The sequence below is a fragment of the Rattus norvegicus genome, chromosome 13 (assembly GCF_036323735.1).
Source record: "Rattus norvegicus strain BN/NHsdMcwi chromosome 13, GRCr8, whole genome shotgun sequence".
Classification (NCBI taxonomy): domain Eukaryota; kingdom Metazoa; phylum Chordata; class Mammalia; order Rodentia; family Muridae; genus Rattus; species Rattus norvegicus.
Window position 1 is genome coordinate 23,104,123 of NC_086031.1, and position 19,507 is coordinate 23,123,629.

Below are 19,507 nucleotides of genomic sequence, written 5' to 3' on the forward strand. Positions count from 1 at the left end.
CTGAAAATGTGAACACGGCACAAGATTTTCAAATAAATCCAAACCCGTAGAAGATGAAAATTTACAGCAATTCTATTTTTTAAAAGACAGGTTGACTAGTAGGCAGAGCTGACATGAGACTTTCTGAACTGGAAGATGATCTGAATGTAGCTTAGACGAATAAACTTAAAAAATATGAAAAAAGATTAAAAAATGATAAAAAGGGGTCAGAATTCCATTGTGTGTTCAACCAGAGCTCAGAAATAGAAAACAGAGAGTAAGTTGTGTTAAAATTATTGTGATACATTTTTTGCAGACTTGAAATATATGGACCCTAGCTCCATCACAGTGCATTTAAGTGATGACAGGGGAGAGCACATAGCTGTAGAAGCAACAGCGCTGAAGATAACGACCATGCTCAACGCCTTGGTCAATGCTGGCCTCCACCCCTTCATTCACAGCAGCAGGAGCCAGAACATGCTGGAATGACTCGAGTGTGGGAGTCACTACCAACCTACAATGGAAAAATATCGTTTATGAATCTTTGATGTTAATATACAACATAGTAGTTTTCTTTTTTAACATACCGTTTATTTATTCTTTTGAGACCTTCATATAGCACAGGGTGCTTTGATTATGCTCACCATCACTCTTCTCCATAAATCCTCCAGACACACAGATGCCCAGATTAATGTCTGCTTATTGTAACTTTTATCACCACCGAGTCTGATCTGTGTTTCTCGAATGCACATGGGTGTGGGGCCATTCACAGGAACATGGTTGACTTGTCAAGGACCACACCTTTGAAGAAACCTCACGTTCCTCTCCCAGCAGCATCCACTGCCTACAGTTTGTTGGCTGGTCAGCATTGATGCGGAAATGTTGATCAGCTTGGCCTTGTGCATGACTTGTGCAGGGAACCATAGCTGTGACGTTGGGAAGAGTCAGGCTTCCTCTTTTCCCTTTCCTTGTTTCTCAGCATCAGATTCAGGTCACCAGACATTAAGGTGAGTGCATCTATGTGCAGAGGTGTCTTACCTGCCCCCGCATTTCTTAAATATGGGCGCACAGGAAGAGCAAGAGTCAAAGAGTTTAAAACAAAAAAATCATGTACAGGGAAATACTAACCAGAGAAATCAAGAGCAGCTTCCTATCATCAGACAAAGTAAACTAAGGCAAAAAAACATTACTAGAGTTAAGAATCCAGACATAATGAAAAACAAAACAATCAATTTTCCCAAAATATGTAACAGTTCTAAACTTGACAATATCTAGTACATAACAGAGTGTCAAAAATAGTTACAAGAACAACTGACCTGACAAGATATGACCACTAATGAAGTAGAGATGTGTTGTAGGAGCAAATGGTTACTTTCTGATTCAACTTAAAGCCTTCTCAGTATGCCTTGTAGTGTTAGCTGGGTCAAAACTGGTGACTGGCTACTACACAGGCTTGGCTACTAAGAACCTAATATTACTATTCAGTTAAAAAAAACAGTATTGGGGGCTGGGGATTTAGCTCAGTGGTAGAGTGCTTACCTAGGAAGCGCAAGGCCCTGGGTTCGGTCCCCAGCTCTGAAAAAAAGAACCCCCCAAAAAAACAGTATTGAATTGTCCCCTAAATTCTTATCCTTATATATAATTATATATTCTTATATATATAGACTAGTGTATCTCTCAACCTTCATTAGAGAAGTTTCTTTTTCAAATAGAAATTTATATGAAAAGCTAGTCATATTCAGCTCTAATTAGGATGTATATATCCCACAAGGGCTCAGGGATCATCATGGAGTAGGGTGTAGGAAGAGTGTAAGACCCAGAAGCAGTAGACATCTTCAGCAACAGAATATTTTCTGAACATAATAGGGTCATTGCTAACATTAATCTCCAGTGGCTGGGATTACATACACAAGATTTGCATAAGAACAAGCTAGCCCAAATCCCAGCATGGATATTGAGAGTCATGATATCACGTCCCTATCTGAGAAGCTGCTACAAATTGATGGACAATGGGAAAGAGCCATTTTTCATTTTTATCTATCTATCTATCTATCTATCTATCTATCTATCTATCTATCTATCTGTCTATCTACTTTACATCCCAGTCACAGCCCCCTCACTCTTCTCTTTCCAGTCCCACGCTTATACCCCCTTCCCTTTATTCCTCCATCCCCATTTTTAAGGGGTACCCCCATGGTTACAACCACCCTGGCACATCCAGTCACAGTAGATCTAGGCACATCCTCTTCCACAGAGGCCAGACAAGGCAGCACAACTAAGGGAAAGGGATTCAAAGGTAGGCAACAAAATTAAAGACAGCCTCTGCTTTCCTTGTTAGGGGATACATGAAGACTAATTTGCACATCTGTTATAAGTGTGTAGGAGGCCCAGGTCCAGCCCATGCATCCTCTTTGGCTGGTGGTTCAGTCTCTAGGAGCCACTATGGGCCCAGGTTAGCTTACCCTGTAGGTCTTCTTGTAGCATCCTTGATCCCTCTGACTTCATTAATTCTTTCACTTTTCCACAAGACTCTCTGAGCTCTGCCTAATGTTTGGCTGTGGGTCTTTGCATCTGTTTCCATAGCTGCTGGGTGAAGCTTCTCAGAAGACAGTTTGCTAGGCTCCTGTCTGTAAGCACAGAAGAGTATCATTAACAGTGGCAGAGGTTGCCTCTCAACCACGGGATGGGTCGGCCACTGGGGCAGTCACTGGTTGGCCATTCTATGAATCTGCTCCATCTTTATCCCTGTACGTCTTGTAGGCAAGTTTTGGGTGGAAAGTTTGTGTGTGGGTTGGTGTCTCTCTCCATCCACTGGAAGTCCCACCTGGCTACAGGAGGTGGCCACTTCAGGCTCCATATCCCATGAGGCTAGGATTCTCAGCTAGGCTCACCCCCATAGACTCCCGGAACACCCCCCACCCCTGCTTCTGGCTAGTCCACTGGTGTCTGTTTTCTCTCCCTGCCCTCCCCCTACTCTCCCCACACCTGAGTCCTACTCCAATCCCCTGCCAATCTTCTCTCCCACCCAGTTCCCCCCACCCCACCTCTGATGTCTAGTTTATTTTCCCTTAGTGAGATTCAGTCATGTTGCTTTGGGTCTGTGGAAAGTAGCATGGTCATCCTGATGGCTAATGTCCGCTTACCAGTGCGTACGTACCACGCATGTCTTTCTGGGTCTAGATTACCTCACTCAGGATGATATTTTTTAGTTCTATCCGTTTACCTGCAAATTTCATGTAGTATTCCATTGTGTATATTTTCTTTATCCATTCTTCAGTTGAAGGACATCTAGGTTGTTTCCAGTTTCTGGATATTGCAAACAAAACTACTATGAACATAATTGAGCAAATGTCCTGTGATATAGCAGAGCATCTTCTGGGTATAATCCCAGGAATAATATAGTTGGGTCTTGAGATAGACCTATTCCCAGTTTTCTGAGAGACTGACAAATTGATTTTCAAAGTGGCTGTACAGCTCGCACTCCAGCCAGCAATGGAGGAATGCTCCCTGCTCCACGTGCACGTGCTGTCACTTGAGGTTTTTATCTTAGCCATTCTCACAGGTGTAAGATGAGCTCTTAGAGTCATTTTGATTTGCATTTTCCGAAGACTAAGGATGTTGAACATTTCTTTAGGTGCTTCTCGGCCATTAAAGAGTCCTCCTCTGAGAATTCTCAGCTTAGCTCTGTACACCATTTTTTGTTTGCTTTTTTAAAAAATTGTGTTATAGACTTTCAACCAAAATTAATCAAAAGATTTGGGGAAGGACATTCATAGTCATCAAAAGAAAGATCCACCAAGATGACATCTCAATTCTGAACATCTTTGCCCCAAAATGCAAGGGTACCCACATTCAAAAAGGTGGAAACATTACAAAAATTATACATCACACCTTACACATTAATAGTGGGAGACTTCACACTGCACTCTCACCAAATGACAGGTCATGGAGACAGAAACCAAATGGAGAAATAAGAAAACCAACACATGTTATAAATCAAATGGACCTAGCAGATATCAACAGAACATTTACCCAAACACAAAAGAATACACATTCTTCTCAGCATCTCATGAACCTTATCCAAAATTGACCGTATACTCAGTCACAAAGGAAGCCTCAAGAGAGACAAAAGTATTGAAATAACACCTTATATCTTATCAGACCACCTTTGGAGTCATTTTTCTTTAGGAATGTGACTCCTGACAGGCTACCCATGCTCCATTAGATGGTCCTATGTGCATGCACATACAGGCACCACTAAGTGGACTCAGTGGGGGGGTTGTTTGTTTACTTTATGTGTATGGGTTTTGTCTGTGTGTCTTTGCACCGTGTACATGCATGCCTGGTGCCTGCACAGGCCATAAGAGAACGTCAGATCATCTGAAACCTAGGATATGGATGGTTGTGAGCCATCGTGTGGATGCCGGAAATCAAACTCTGGTCCTCTACAAAACAGCCAAACAGTCAAAGCTCTTTCTTAATCACTGAGCCATCTCTGCAATCTCCTGGGTGTGTGGTGTGTGTGTGTGTGTGTGTGTGTGTGTGAGAGAGAGAGAGAGACAGAGACAGAGACAGACACAGACACAGAGACACAGAGACAGGAGAGACAGGGAGACCTACAGAGAGAACATAAAAAGTTGGGAGGAAAGTGATGGTGGGGATAGAGAAGAATTTGAGGGGATGTAAGGGGGAATGGTGAGAACACGTTATATGCATGTGTGAAATTTTGAGTAAGTAAATCTTAGAGAATTTTAATCTGCCTGCTTTGACAAATATATAAAGAATCACAGTATTAGAACCATGATATCTGGTTATAGTTCATTTCAGTTAGAAACAAAAGGGATATCTATCAGACATCATAGGTCTGAAAATGTCTATGAAATGTTAAGTCTGTCCTTGTATTAAACACAGAGTCACAGTAGACACTGGGAAATATTAGGAACTAAATGAAAACTCAAAATTATGTGTCAAAATTTGTCAGATATAGCTATAGTGGTTCTTAGGAAATGACTCGTAATCCTGTGTGTTTATATTAGGAAAGAGGAGCTTAACATGCTTAAAGAATTAGGACAAATAGCAGAATAAAGTCAGAAAGAGAAAAGAATAGTAGTAAAAGCAGACATTAATGAAGTAGAAAATACACATCAAAGAAAATAAACAAAGTCAAACATTATGTTAGAAACCAAAATAAACATCCCACAATGTTGACTCATCAACATAAATAAAGAAAATAAGAACTTAGTGATGGGTAAATTATAATTATGAACGCTGTAAGCCCAAAGTAGGACAAGGCTGCTGTAAGTGCAGCTGGTTCTATTGTAAGCCTGTGACCTATGACCTTGGGGAGTACACTCTCTCCTATCTGTTTGACAGAGCTCTGATCTCGAATGGCTCTGGAAGCAGAGCTCCACACAGTTTAATAGGGAGTTCATTAACAGGCACAGTCTAGTGGTCTGGAGGGGTCCGGGCACCTGCATTGCCAACATGATCTGCAGTGATACAGAAGATGCCTTCCTCCTTCATGGGTGAGGCCACCCCTGACTACTCATTCCAGATTTCCTAATTTCTTCCCACATCATCCACAAATGGAAAAGCCGAGATTCACCAGAGTCAAACCCTAAATAACTCAAAGAACAGAAAGAAAATAATAGAAAGACCACCTACCACGATCTCAGTTTACTTCAAGACACACTTAAAAGGACAACACCAGCAATCAAGCTCCTTTCTCCTCCTCCCCTTCCCCCACCCCCTCCCCTCCGCCCCTCGCCAATAAGGAAGCAGGGTGATGCAGTCGCCTTTTGCATCCATTGACAAAAGTCACTTGAACACTTTCCCCTTTCTGATTATATAAGCTGAATTTCTTTTTGTCTTCACACAATGCTTCAGAGACTCATCTTCATTATCGCAACGTTATTCTGTTGAATAAGAAGTCAGTTTGATGTGCAGTGTGGGAGAAAAAAAAGTCTTACATAAAGCTTTCTAAAGCATGAACTTCAGATTTCCTCTGTGTAAGTCAAGGAGAAATTGATTAAGTCATTTGCTTGAGTGCACAGAATGAGAATTTTCTTTCATTTAAAATGTCTAACAGCAGTAAGAATTGTCATCATAAATCTTTAAGTCCTAAGCTAAAGGGGAAAATGCTTATGCAGAAAGATGCACAAGTTGGAAAATAATTTTCCCTAACTGAATAAAGACCTGAGAGGTGCGTTGTGACATGAGCCGGCCCTGAGGTGAGGGTGTGTGCAGAAGAGGTCCACCATTGTCCTTTCCCAGCCACTCCAGGAACTCTCAAGACCACTCCCCTACAGGGATTGTTTCCACCAAGATCAGCTAAGCCTGCCCCCTTGATCCAGCAGAATAGTATAAACCCTGCCTCTGTGCTTACTGTCTATAACACGTCACCTTAGTTCAGCTGTTCGCAATAACTTTGCTTCTCTCTTCAACTCTGTAAAACAAACATGCTGAGCATCTTGGGTGCTGCAGTTTCTCCAACAGAGCCCAGACCACAGCTGGGTGCTGAAAATGGAGCCCAGATGCTCTGCAAAAACAGCGAGTGCTTTAAATCGTGGGGCAGCCTGTCTAGCCTCCAAAGTCCAGTTTTCTGGAAACTTCCTCCTTCACCATGAAATCTTAGCAGAGATATCTGTGATGAAGGACTGGTTATACATGGTGTCTTAGTTAGAATTGTATTGCTATGAACTGACACCATGACCAATGTAAGTTTTATAATGGACAACATTTAATTGGGCTTACAGGTTCAGAGGTTCAGTCTATTATCATCAAGGTGGGAGCATGGCAGCATCTAGCCAGGCATGATGCAGAAGGAGCTGAGTCTTACATCTGAAAGCCAGGAACAGACTGAACATCCTCAGGCAGCTAGGAGGAGGGTCTCCACAGTGACACACTTCCTCCAACAAGGCCACACCTTCTAATAGTGTCACTCCCTGGACCAAGCATATTTAAACCATCACACTCCACTCCCTGCCTTCCATAGACTTGTTTAAACACGAGTCTATGGAGGCCATACCTAAACTTAGCATAATAAAAAAGTACATTTAGTTCAACTTCCAAAGTCCCCATAGTCTACTGCAGTATCAACAATGTTAAAAGTCCAAAGTTCAAAGTCTCTACCAAGATCCATCTAATCACTTAACTGTAATCCCCGAATTAAGACAGGCGACCCGCTGGGCAAACTTCACACTCTGCCATCTCCATGTCTGATGTCAAAGTGGTCTTCAGATCTTCAACTCCTTTGTCATCTTTTTTGATTACAACAAATTTCTTTCTCCTGAGCTGACTCCACTCCCTGTTAGCAGCTTTCCTCAGCAGATATCCCTTGGCCCTGGCATCTTTAACATCTTTGTGTCTCCAAGGCAGCTTCAATGTTACAACTTGTTTCTGGGATCCACACATGATCCTCCAAGGGGCTGGCTTCACTTCTCCAGCTCTGCCCTCTGTAGCAGTTTAACTTCAGGTTGATCCACACTACACTGTTGCTGTTGTTCTTGGTGATCATCCCATGGTGCTGACATCTCCAATACACTGGGGTTTTCCATTGCATCTAGACCTCACCAATAGCCTCTCCTAGGCTCTCTTCATGGTGCCAAGCCTCAACTCCTTTGCATGACCCCTTCAGTCCTGGGCCATCAATTGCAACTGAGGGCACACCTTCACCAATGACTTTCCACTGCCTTTCACAGTGCCCAGCCTCAGTTGTTCTTCATGACCCCTTCATGTCTTCAAAACCAGTACCACCTGGGTGACTCTTTACACATTACTAAGTCTAGCCACAGCACAAGGTACAACCTTGTCATCTCTGGAACACAGCTCTCAAAAAACACTTCCCAGAAGATGTCACCCCAGTGATGCTGATCAGCTCCAGCTAACCAGCATCAATTGTCTCCTCCTTTTAAATATAAACATGGCTGAAGCTGCTGAGTTCTGCTGCTTGCAGGAGCTGGAACATGGCCCCCTTGTTCTATTAGGTTATCACTAGCTTCCTCTTTTCTAACTCCTTCACTGCCTGAACTTGGCTGTCCTGGGTCTTGTTGGATTGACCTTAAATTTAGAGATCTGTGTGCCTGTCTCCTGGGATTAAAGGTGTGTACCACCACACCTGGATTTAATTTAGTTGGGTGGGAACTTGCCCCAAGGTCATTACTTCCTTAATTCAATTTAATATCCTTGAACACAGGATTCAGCACCATTTCATTTCCCAGTGTCCCTTTAATACTTGAACCATATGTTTTGTATTTTTCCTTTTCCAACTTCCCTTTTCATTAAAATCTTCTTCATGAGACTTAACCAGAGAACAAAGTCTATGATGGGTGTTTCTGAGACTTCCTTTGTCAATGCAATTAATCTGAGTCTTTTCACCTTAGCCTCAGGCAGACTCTTCAGACAAGGGCAAAAAGCAGCCACATACTTCACCAAAATACAACAAAAGCAGTCTTTACAGCACATACTGAAATTCTTCCCCTCAGAAACCTCTTGGGCCAGGCCTGCACAATTCAAATCACTCTCAGTAACAAAGACTTCTGCATTCCTACTAAAATAGTCCATTAAGTCTCATTTAAAGCATTCTGCTTTCCAAATCCAAAGTTCCCAAATCCATATTCTTCCAAACAAAAGCATGGTCAGGCCTATCACAGCAATACCCTAGCCCCTGGTACCAACTTCTGTCTTAGTTAGGGTTTTATTTCTGTGAACAGACACCATGACCAATGTAAGTTTTATAAAGGACAACATTTAATTGGGACTGGCTTACAGGTTCAGAGGGTCAGTCCATTATCATCCAGATGGGAGCATGGCAGCATCCAGGCAGGCATGGTGCAGGAAAAGCTGAGTTCTACATCTTCACCAGAAGGAAGCCAGGAACAGACTGAACATCCCCAGGCAGCTAGGAGGAGGGTCTCCACAGTGACACACTTCCTCCAACAAAGCCACACCTTCTAATAGTCCCACTCCCTGGGCCGAGCATATGCAAACCATCACACATGGAAAAGGTGACAAGCTATTTTCCAAGAAATCCAAGATTTAAAAAAAAAAAAAAAAAAAACAGGTTTTAAAAGAATCTCCACAGAGCAGAAACAACTTGAAAAAAATCCCCGGTGGTGGGGATGAAGCTTCCGGTGCCTAGACCAGGGAGCCTATTCCTCTGGAGGCCAAGGACCAGACAGTCATCTCACATAAGTGAGGGTTTAAAACTATTGTCTGCCAGAAATATAAGCCTGTGACCAGACTATCCTATTAATGAAACTGGAAATCCCCAACTTCCCTGTGGCAAAAAAAGAGTGGTGATTATAAGCGGAAGTTCTCAATTTGGAGACTTGATCTGGCCCAGAAGGGGAAAACCAAAGCCAAACCAAAACAAGAAAATCACTGTCTCTAATCTGTGTCCCAGCCAGCAGAACTGGACTTTTAGAAATTTCTAGAAAGTTATCAGCAGTGGAGAAAATGACAAAGTAAGAAGAAGGTGCAAGTCAAACTGGAAATATAAGTGAGTAACGAATAACAAAAGAATAGCAGACACATCTGGGAGAATCTCCCTCCCACTCCAGCAGCACCCCACCCCCGAACAACCACTGCTCTTCCCCAACCCGCAGCTACCACAATGATAGGAATGCGAGCCACCAGAAAAGATCTGTCGGCGCCAGCACCGACACGGTACCGAGAATCGGGCGAAAGCCTACAGGATGAAAGAAACACACACACACACACACACACACACACACACACACACACAGGTTATCGTGTCAAACTAGGAGAGGAAGAGAGAGAGAGAGAGAGAGAGAGAGAGAGAGAGAGAGTGGAAGAACGGAAGGAAGAGTGAGAGAGAGTGAGGAAGAAGAGTGAGAGACTCCTGTAGCTTTATTCACCACTTATATACCCAAGTCTCCAGGTAGAAAATAACTGGGAAGCACAGTGGGAAACCCTGGCTCATGACTTCGGTAACAAAAGACCAACTACGAGACCTGAATTAATTAGGGAGAAATCCCAGAAGACCAGCCTAAATCTCCAGGATAAAGGCTGAGGAAGTAAAAGGCAGAAGTAAATTGACCACCACCCAGGTGTGGTCCGGGTGTGTCAGTTCCACATGCATCAGCCGGGCTCAGCAGAGGTCATGCAGTGGAGACCCGGGTGTTTACTACTTGGTCTTTTCTTCCTGTGCCATAAATACACGGGAGAGGCCTCTGTCCAACAATCCCATGACTTCTTAACTGTGGCCATGCAGTTACAAAGCGGCCAGGCCCAAATCCAATATGGCACTACAAAGATCCTCTTCACATGGGATGGAGGGGCTGGGACCTTTCTTCCTGATTGAGGGAGCAGGAGAAAAGCCATGAGCCATGTACGCACATGGTTACCTATCACTTCTGCTTTCTCACCTATGTGATAATGAAAGGTAAAAGTTTTAAACTTGCCCTCCTAGACACAAAGTTTAGAGCAGAAGAAAGAAACTGGTTAGGCCCTAGAATTGTATGTTCCAGGAAGCCCTTCCTAGGGCTATAGAATAGGTAATTACATCTGCTGTTTCAAGCAGCTTCTCCCAGGAACTAGCAGACCATAAAGTTGAACAATCTTGAGAAACAGAGAGTGTCTCCTTGTCATTTTTCACTGTTATTCTTCACACTTTCCAATGATGCCATCACTGCCCCCTTGGGTTGTGGTTTCTCCCTTTAAATATCCTTTCTCCCAGCCTCTCGGGGTCGACCTCCACTGCCCTTGCATGGGATACGAGTCTCGACCCCAGTGCACTGGTTCCCGTTAATAAACCTCGTGTGATTACAGCAAGGACGGTCTCACGTGAGTTCTTGGGGGGTCGTGTCATCCCGAGACTTGAGTGAGGGTCTCCCCTCTCTGGGGGGTCTTTCATTAAGATGAGAGCAAAAAAGCAAGCATAGAAGACAGTCAGTCGAGGATAGAGTTCAGTGAACATTCGCACAGTGTTGACCGAACAGAACTGAGGGGCCACACCGAGGCACATGCAGAATATGGTTGTTGCCTTTAGGGCATGGGAGGGTTCCTTTGGACTCCTTAAGTCCCTCCAGAGAAAGTACCCCACAAGCTGGCCTTCAAGTCAGAAGGAATTATCGATACACCATTCCCATGAACGTGGAGGCCTCTAGCCAGTCTCTCAAGAATATGTGGCCATGGGGTTGGGGATTTAGCTCAGTGGTAGAGCGCTTACCTAGGAAGCGCAAGGCCCTGGGTTCGGTCCCCAGCTCCGAAAAAAAGAACCAAAAAAAAAAAAAAAAAAAAAGAATATGTGGCCATCTCTGCTCCCAGACACCGTGGGAGAGAGACCCCACCGCCTGGTCAGGTGGGCACTCCTGAGGCTGCAGAGCTGAAGAGACCACCAACACTGCCCAACCCTGCCCACATCCCTGGCCCAAGAGGAAACTGTATAAGGCCTCTGGGTTCCCGTGGGGGAGGGCCCAGGAGCGGCAGGACCGCTGCGTCTGAGACACCGCTGGAACCTGAAGGAAACAGACCGGATAAACAGTTCTCTGCACCCAAATCCCGTGGGAGGGAAAGCTAAACCCTCAAAGAGGCAGACACGCCTGGGAAACCAGAAGAAACTGCACTCTGCACACACATCTCGGACGCCAGAGGAAAACACCAAACGCCATCTGGAACCCTGGTGCACTGAAGCTCCCGGAAACAGCGGCACAGATCTTCCTGGTTGCTGCCGCCGCAGAGAGCTCGAGGGCAGCAGCCCGAGAGCGAACTTGAGCCTCAGGACCACAGGTAAGACCAACTTTTCTGCTGCAAGTGACCTGTCGGGTGAACTTAAGACACAGGCCCACAGGAACAGCTGAAGACCTGTAGAGAGGAAAAACTACACGTCCGAAAGCAGAACACTCTGTAGCCATAACAGGCTGAAAGAAAACAGGAAAACAGGTCTACAGCACTCCTGACACACAGGCTTATAGGGCAGTCTAGCCACTGTCAGAAATAGCAGAACAAAGTAACACTAGAGATAATCTGATGGCGAGAGGCAAGCCCAGGACCCCAAGCAACAGAAACCAAGACTACATGGCACCATCGGAGCCCAATTCTCCCACCAAAACAAACATGGAATATCCAAACACACCAGAAAAGCAAGATCTAGTTTCAAAATCATATTTGATCATGATGCTGGAGGACTTCAAGAAAGACATGAAGAACTCCCTTAGAGAACAAGTAGAAGCCTACAGAGAGGAATCACAAAAATGCCTGAAAGAATTCCAGGAAAACATAATTAAACAAGTAGAAGCCCATAGAGAGGAGTCACAAAAATCCCTGAAAGAATTCCAGGAAATCATAAATAAACAAGTAGAAGCCCATAGAGAGGAGTCACAAAAATCCCTGAAAGAATTCCAGGAAAACACAATCAAACAGATGAAGGAATTAAAAATGGAAATAGAAGCAATCAAGAAAGAACACATGGAAACAACCCTGGATATAGAAAACCAAAGAAGAGACAAGGAGCTGTAGATACAAGCTTCACCAACAGAATACAAGAGATGGAAGAGAGAATCTCAGGAGCAGAAGATTCCATAGAAATCATTGACTCAACTGTCAAAGATAATGTAAAGCAGAAAAAGCTACTGGTCCAAAACATACAGGAAATCCAGGACTCAATGAGAAGATCAAACCTAAGGATAATAGGTATAGAAGAGAGTGAAGACTCCCAGCTCAAAGGACCAGTAAATATCTTCAACAAAATCATAGAAGAAAACTTCCCTAACCTAAAAAAAGAGATACCCATAGGCATACAAGAAGCCTACAGAACTCTGAATAGATTGGACCAGAAAAGAAACACCTCCCGTCACATAATAGCCAAAACACCAAACGCACAAAATAAAGAAAGAATATTAAAAGCAGTAAGGGAAAAAGGTCAAGTAACATATAAAGGCAGACCTATCAGAATCACACCAGACTTTTTGCCAGAAACTATGAAGGCCAGAAGATCCTGGACTGATGTCATACAGACCCTAAGAGAACACAAATGCCAGCCCAGGTTACTGTATCCAGAAAACTCTCAATTAACATAGATGGAGAAACCAAGATATTCCATGACAAAACCAAATTTACACAATATCTTTCTACAAATCCAGCACTACAAAGGATAATAAATGGTAAAGCCCAACATAAGGAGGCAAGCTATACCCTGGAAGAAGCAAGAAACTAATCGACTTGGCAACAAAACAAAGAGAAGAAAAGCACACAAACATAACCTCACATCCAAATATGAATATAACAGGAAGCAATAATCACTATTCCTTAATATCTCTCAACATCAATGGCCTCAACTCCCCAATAAAAAGACATAGATTAACAAACTGGATACGCAACAAGGACCCTGCATTCTGCTGCCTACAGGAAACACACCTCAGAGACAAAGACAGACACTACCTCAGAGTGAAAGGCTGGAAAACAACTTTCCAAGCAAATGGTCGGAAGAAGCAAGCTGGAGTAGCCATTCTAATATCAGATGAAATCAATTTTCAACTAAAAGTCATCAAAAAAGATAAGGAAGGACACTTCATGTTCATCAAAGGAAAAATCCACCAAGATGAACTCTCAATCCTAAATATCTATGCCCCAAATACAAGGGCACCTACATACGTAAAAGAAACCTTACTAAAGCTCAAAACACACATTGCACCTCACACAATAATAGTAGGAGATTTCAACACCCCACTCTCATCAATGGACAGATCATGGAAACAGAAATTAAACAGAGACGTAGACAGACTAAGAGAAGTCATGAGCCAAATGGACTTAACAGATATTTATAGAACATTCTATCCTAAAGCAAAAGGATATACCTTCTTCTCAGCTCCTCATGGTACTTTCTCCAAAATTGACCATATAATTGGTCAAAAAACGGGCCTCAACAGGTACAGAAAGATAGAAATAATCCCATGCGTGCTATCGGACCACCACGGCCTAAAACTGGTCTTCAATAACAATAAGGGAATAATGCCCACATATACGTGGAAATTGAACAATGCTCTACTCAATGATAACCTGGTCAAGGAAGAAATAAAGAAAGAAATTAAAGACTTTTTAGAATTTAATGAAAATGAAGGTACAACATACCCAAACTTATGGGACACAATGAAAGCTGTGCTAAGAGGAAAATTCATAGCTCTGAGTGCCTGCAGAAAGAAACAGGAAAGAGCATATGTCAGCAGCTTGACAGCACACCTAAAAGCTCTAGAACAAAAAGAAGCAAATACACCCAGGAGGAGTAGAAGGCAGGAAATAATCAAACTCAGAGCTGAAATCAACCAAGTAGAAAGAAAAAGGACCATAGAAAGAATCAACAGAACCAAAATTTGGTTCTTTGAGAAAATCAACAAGATAGATAAACCCTTAGCCAGACTAACGAGAGGACACAGAGAGTGTGTCCAAATTAACAAAATCAGAAATGAAAAGGGAGACATAACTACAGATTCAGAGGAAATTCAAAAAATCATCAGATCTTACTATAAAAGCCTATATTCAACAAAACTTGAAAATCTGCAGGAAATGGACAATTTCCTAGACAGATACCAGGTACCGAAGTTAAATCAGGAACAGATAAACCAGTTAAACAACCCCATAACTCCTAAGGAAATAGAAGCAGTCATTAAAGGTCTCCCAACCAAAAAGAGCCCAGGTCCAGACGGGTTTAGTGCAGAATTCTATCAGACCTTCATAGAAGACCTCATACCAATATTATCCAAACTATTCCACAAAATTGAAACAGATGGAGCACTACCTAATTCCTTCTACGAAGCCACAATTACTCTTATAGCTAAACCACACCAAGACACAACAAAGAAAGAGAACTTCAGACCAATTTCCCTTATGAATATCGACGCAAAAATACTCAATAAAATTCTGGCAAACCGAATTCAAGAGCACATCAAAACAATCATCTACCATGATCAAGTAAGCTTCATCCCAGGCATGCAGGGATGGCTTAATATACGGAAAACCATCAACGTAATCCATTATATAAACAAACTGAAAGAACAAAACCACATGATCCTTTCATTAGATGCTGAGAAAGCATTTGACAAAATTCAACACCCCTTCATGATAAAAGTCCTGGAAAGAATAGGAATTCAAGGCCCATACCTAAACATAGTAAAAGCCATATACAGCAAACCAGTTGCTAACATTAAACTAAATGGAGAGAAACTTGAAGCAATCCCACTAAAATCAGGGATTAGACAAGGCTGCCCACTCTCTCCCTACTTATTCAATATAGTTCTTGAAGTTCTAGCCAGAGCAATCAGACAACAAAAGGAGGTCAAGGGGATACAGATCGGAAAAGAAGAAGTCAAAATATCACTATTTGCAGATGATATGATAGTATATTTAAGTGATCCCAAAAGTTCCACCAGAGAACTACTAAGGCTGATAAACAACTTCAGCAAAGTGGCTGGGTATAAAATTAACTCAAATAAATCAGTAGCCTTCCTCTACACAAAAGAGAAACAAGCCGAGAAAGAAATTAGGGAGACGACACCCTTCAAATAGACCCAAATAATATAAAGTACCTCATAAGTGACTTTAACCAAGCAAGTAAAAGATCTGTACAATAAGAACTTCAAGACACTGAAGAAAGAAATTGAAGAAGACCTCAGAAGATGGAAAGATCTCCCATGCTCATGGATTGGCAGGATTAATATAGTAAAAATGGCCATTTTACCAAAAGCGATCTACAGATTCAATGCAATCCCCATCAAAATACCAATCCAATTCTTCAAAGAGTTAGACAGAACAATTTGCAAATTCATCTGGAATAACAAAAAACCCAGGATAGCTAAAACTATCCTCAACAATAAAAGGACTTCAGGGTGAATCACTATCCCTGAACTCAAGCAGTATTACAGAGCAATAGTGATAAAAACTGCATGGTATTGGTACAGAGACAGACAGATAGACCAATGGAATAGAATTGAAGACCCAGAAATGAACCCACACACCTATGGTCACTTGATTTTTGACAAAGGAGCCAAAACCATCCAATGGAAAAAAGATAGCGTTTTCAGCAAATGGTGCTGGTTCAACTGGAGGGCAACATGTAGAAGAATGCAGATCGATCCATGCTTATCACCCTGTACAAAGCTTAAGTCCAAGTGGATCAAGGACCTCCACATCAAACCAGACACACTCAAACTAATAGAAGAAAAACTAGGGAAGCATCTGGAACACATGGGCACTGGAAAAAATTTCCTGAACAAAACACCAATGGCTTATGCTCTAAGATCAAGAATCGACAAATGGGATCTCATAAAACTGCAAAGCTTCTGTAAGGCAAAGGACACTGTGGTTAGGACAAAACGGCAACCAACAGATTGGGAAAAGATCTTTACCAATCCTACAACAGATAGAGGCCTTATATCCAAAATATACAAAGAACTCAAGAAGTTAGACCGCAGGGAAACAAATAACCCTATTAAAAAATGGGGTTCAGAGCTAAACAAAGAATTCACAGCTGAGGAATGCCGAATGGCTGAGAAACACCTAAAGAAATGTTCAACATCTTTAGTCATAAGGGAAATGCAAATCAAAACAACCCTGAGATTTCACCTCACACCAGTGCGATTGGCTAAGATCAAAAACTCAGGTGACAGCAGATGCTGGCGAGGATGTGGAGAAAGAGGAACACTCCTCCATTGTTGGTGGGATTGCAGACTGGTACAACCATTCTGGAAATCAGTCTGGAGGTTCCTCAGAAAATTGGACATTGAACTGCCTGAGGATCCAGCTATACCTCTCTTGGGCATATACCCAAAAGATGCCTCAACATATAAAAGAGACACGTGCTCCACTATGTTCATCGCAGCCTTATTTATAATAGCCAGAAGCTGGAAAGAACCCAGATGCCCTTCAACAGAGCAATGGATACAGAAAATGTGGTACATCTACACAATGGAATATTACTCAGCTATCAAAAAGAACAAGTCTATGAAATTCGTAGGCAAATGGTTGGAACTGGAAAATATCATCCTGAGTGAGCTAACCCAATCACAGAAAGACATACATGGTATGCACTCATTGATAAGTGGCTATTAGCCCAAATGCTTGAATTACCCTAGATCCCTAGAACAAACGAAACTCAAGACGGATGATCAAAATGTGAATGCTTCACTCCTTCTTTAAATGAGGAAAAAAATACCCTTGGCAGGGAAGGGAGAGGCAAAGATTAAAACAGAGACTGAAGGAACACCCATTCAGAGCCTGCCCCACATGTGGCCCATACATATACAGCCACCCAATTAGACAAGATGGATGAAGCAAAGAAGTGCAGACCGACAGGAGCCGGATGTAGATCGCTCCTGAGAGACACAGCCAGAATACAGCAAATACAGAGGCGAATGCCAGCAGCAAACCACTGAACTGAGAATAGGTCCCCTATTGAAGGAATCAGAGAAAGAACTGGAAGAGCTTGAAGGGGCTCGAGACCCCAAAAGTACAACAATGCCAAGCAACCAGAGCTTCCAGGGACTAAGCCACTACCTAAAGACTATACATGGACTGACCCTGGACTCTGACCCCATAGGTAGCAATGAATATCCTAGAAAGAGCACCAGTGGAAGGGGAAGCCCTGGGTCCTGCTAAGACTGAACCCCCAGTGAACTAGTCTATGGGGGGAGGGGGACAATGGGGGAGGGTTGGGAGGGGAACACCCATAAGGAAGGGGAGGGGGGAGGGGGATGTTTGCCCGGAAACCGGGAAAGGGAATAACACTCGAAATGTATATAAGAAATACTCAAGTTAATAAAAAAAAAAAATTAAAAAAAAAAAAGAAGTTGGGAGAGGCAGGGGGAGAAACACATGACATGGATGACACGCATACTCCTCCTTGTCCAACATGCCTGTTATTTGCTTCTGGGAGAATCTACACAGCTTTGGACAAAGGCTTAGGTCTACACAAGAGGACTGCAGTGGTCTTTGCTGTTTCTCTGACAATGGTATTCAGATGCTCAGTTCTTTCATGTTCTCTGAGGTGGCCATTCTGTCATGGCTACCCCAAGCCTTATATTCATGTTGGCTCAAAAAAGGAAGTAATTGTTTATTGTGATTATGAAGAATATTTAATGTGTGTAATTGTAGAAAAGGGATGTCATGGAAGGGGGAGATTAAATGAGACTCATGCCCTTCCAGAAAAAAAAAAAAAAAAAAGAAATGTTCAACATCTTTAGTCATAAGGGAAATGCAAATCAAAACAACCCTGAGATTTCACCTCACACCAGTGAGGGTGGCTAAGATCAAAAACTCAGGGGACAGCAGATGCTGGCGAGGATGTGGAGAAAGAGGAACACTCCTCCATTGTTGGTGGGATTGCAGACTGGTACAACCATTCTGGAAATCAGTCTGGAGGTTCCTCAGAAAATTGGACATTGAACTGCCTGAGGATCCAGCTATACCTCTCTTGGGCATATACCCAAAAGATGCCCCAACATATAAAAAAGACCCGTGCTCCACTATGTTCATCGCAGCCTTATTTATAATAGCCAGAAGCTGGAAAGAACCCAGATGCCCTTCAACAGAGCAATGGATACAGAAAATGTGGTACATCTACACAATGGAATATTACTCAGCTATCAAAAAGAACAAGTCTATGAAATTCGTAGGCAAATGGTTGGAACTGGATAATATCATTCTGAGTGAGCTAACCCAATCACAGAAAGACATACATGGTATTCACTCATTGATAAGTGGCTATTAGCCCAAATGCTTGAATTACCCTAGATCCCTAGAACAAATGAAACTCAAGACGGATGATCAAAATGTGAATGTTTCACGCCTTCTTTAAAAGGGGAACAAGAATACCCTTGGCAGGGCAGAGAGAGGCAAAGATTAAAACAGAGACTGAAGTAACACCCATTCAGAGCCTGCCCCACATGTGGCCCATACATATACAGCCACCCACTTAGACAAGATGGATGAAGCAAAGAAGTGCAGACCGACAGGAGCCGGATGTAGATCACTCCTGAGAGACACAGCCAGAGTACAGCAAATACAGAGGCGAATGCCAGCAGCAAACCACTGAACTGAGAATAGGACCCCCGTTGAAGGAATCAGAGAAAGAGCTGGAAGAGCTTGAAGGGGCTCCAGACCCCATATGTACAACAATGCCAAGCAACCAGCGCTTACAGGGACTAAGCCACTACCTAAAGACTATACATGGACTGACCCTGGACTCTGACCTCAAGGTAGCAATGAATAGCCTAGTAAGAGCACCAGTGGAAGGGGAAGCCCTGGGTCCTGCTAAGACTGAACCCCCAGTGAACTAGACTATGGGGGGAGGGCGGCAATGGGGGGAGGGCTGGGAGGGGAACACCCATAAGGAAGGGGAGGGGGGAGGGGGATGTTTGCCCGGAAACCGGGAAAGGGAATAACACTCGAAATGTATATAAGAAATACTCAAGTTAATAAAAAGAAAAAAAAAAGAAAGAAAGAAAGAAAAAAAAAAAAGAATATGTGGCCATGAGGCACTGATAACTGAGGACCTCTGACCGTAGGAGAACACCCA

The 19,507-nt window shown here is 42.9% G+C and overlaps 1 long non-coding RNA gene across 2 annotated transcripts; it reads right to left on the minus strand.

Annotated features, from left to right (window-relative positions):
• Window positions 1-553: 553 nt before the first annotated feature.
• On the minus strand, window positions 554-9,178 carry LOC108352518 (uncharacterized). Of its 2 annotated transcripts, XR_010056966.1 has the most exons (4): window positions 8,747-9,178; window positions 3,203-3,285; window positions 2,442-2,606; window positions 554-1,554 (listed from the first exon to the last, which is right to left on the minus strand). It is a non-coding gene; the product is annotated as an uncharacterized LOC108352518 (long non-coding RNA). The 2 variants fall into 2 exon arrangements; XR_005492400.2 differs by lacking the exon at window positions 3,203-3,285 and having other exon boundaries at window positions 8,747-9,172.
• Window positions 9,179-19,507: the final 10,329 nt, after the last annotated feature.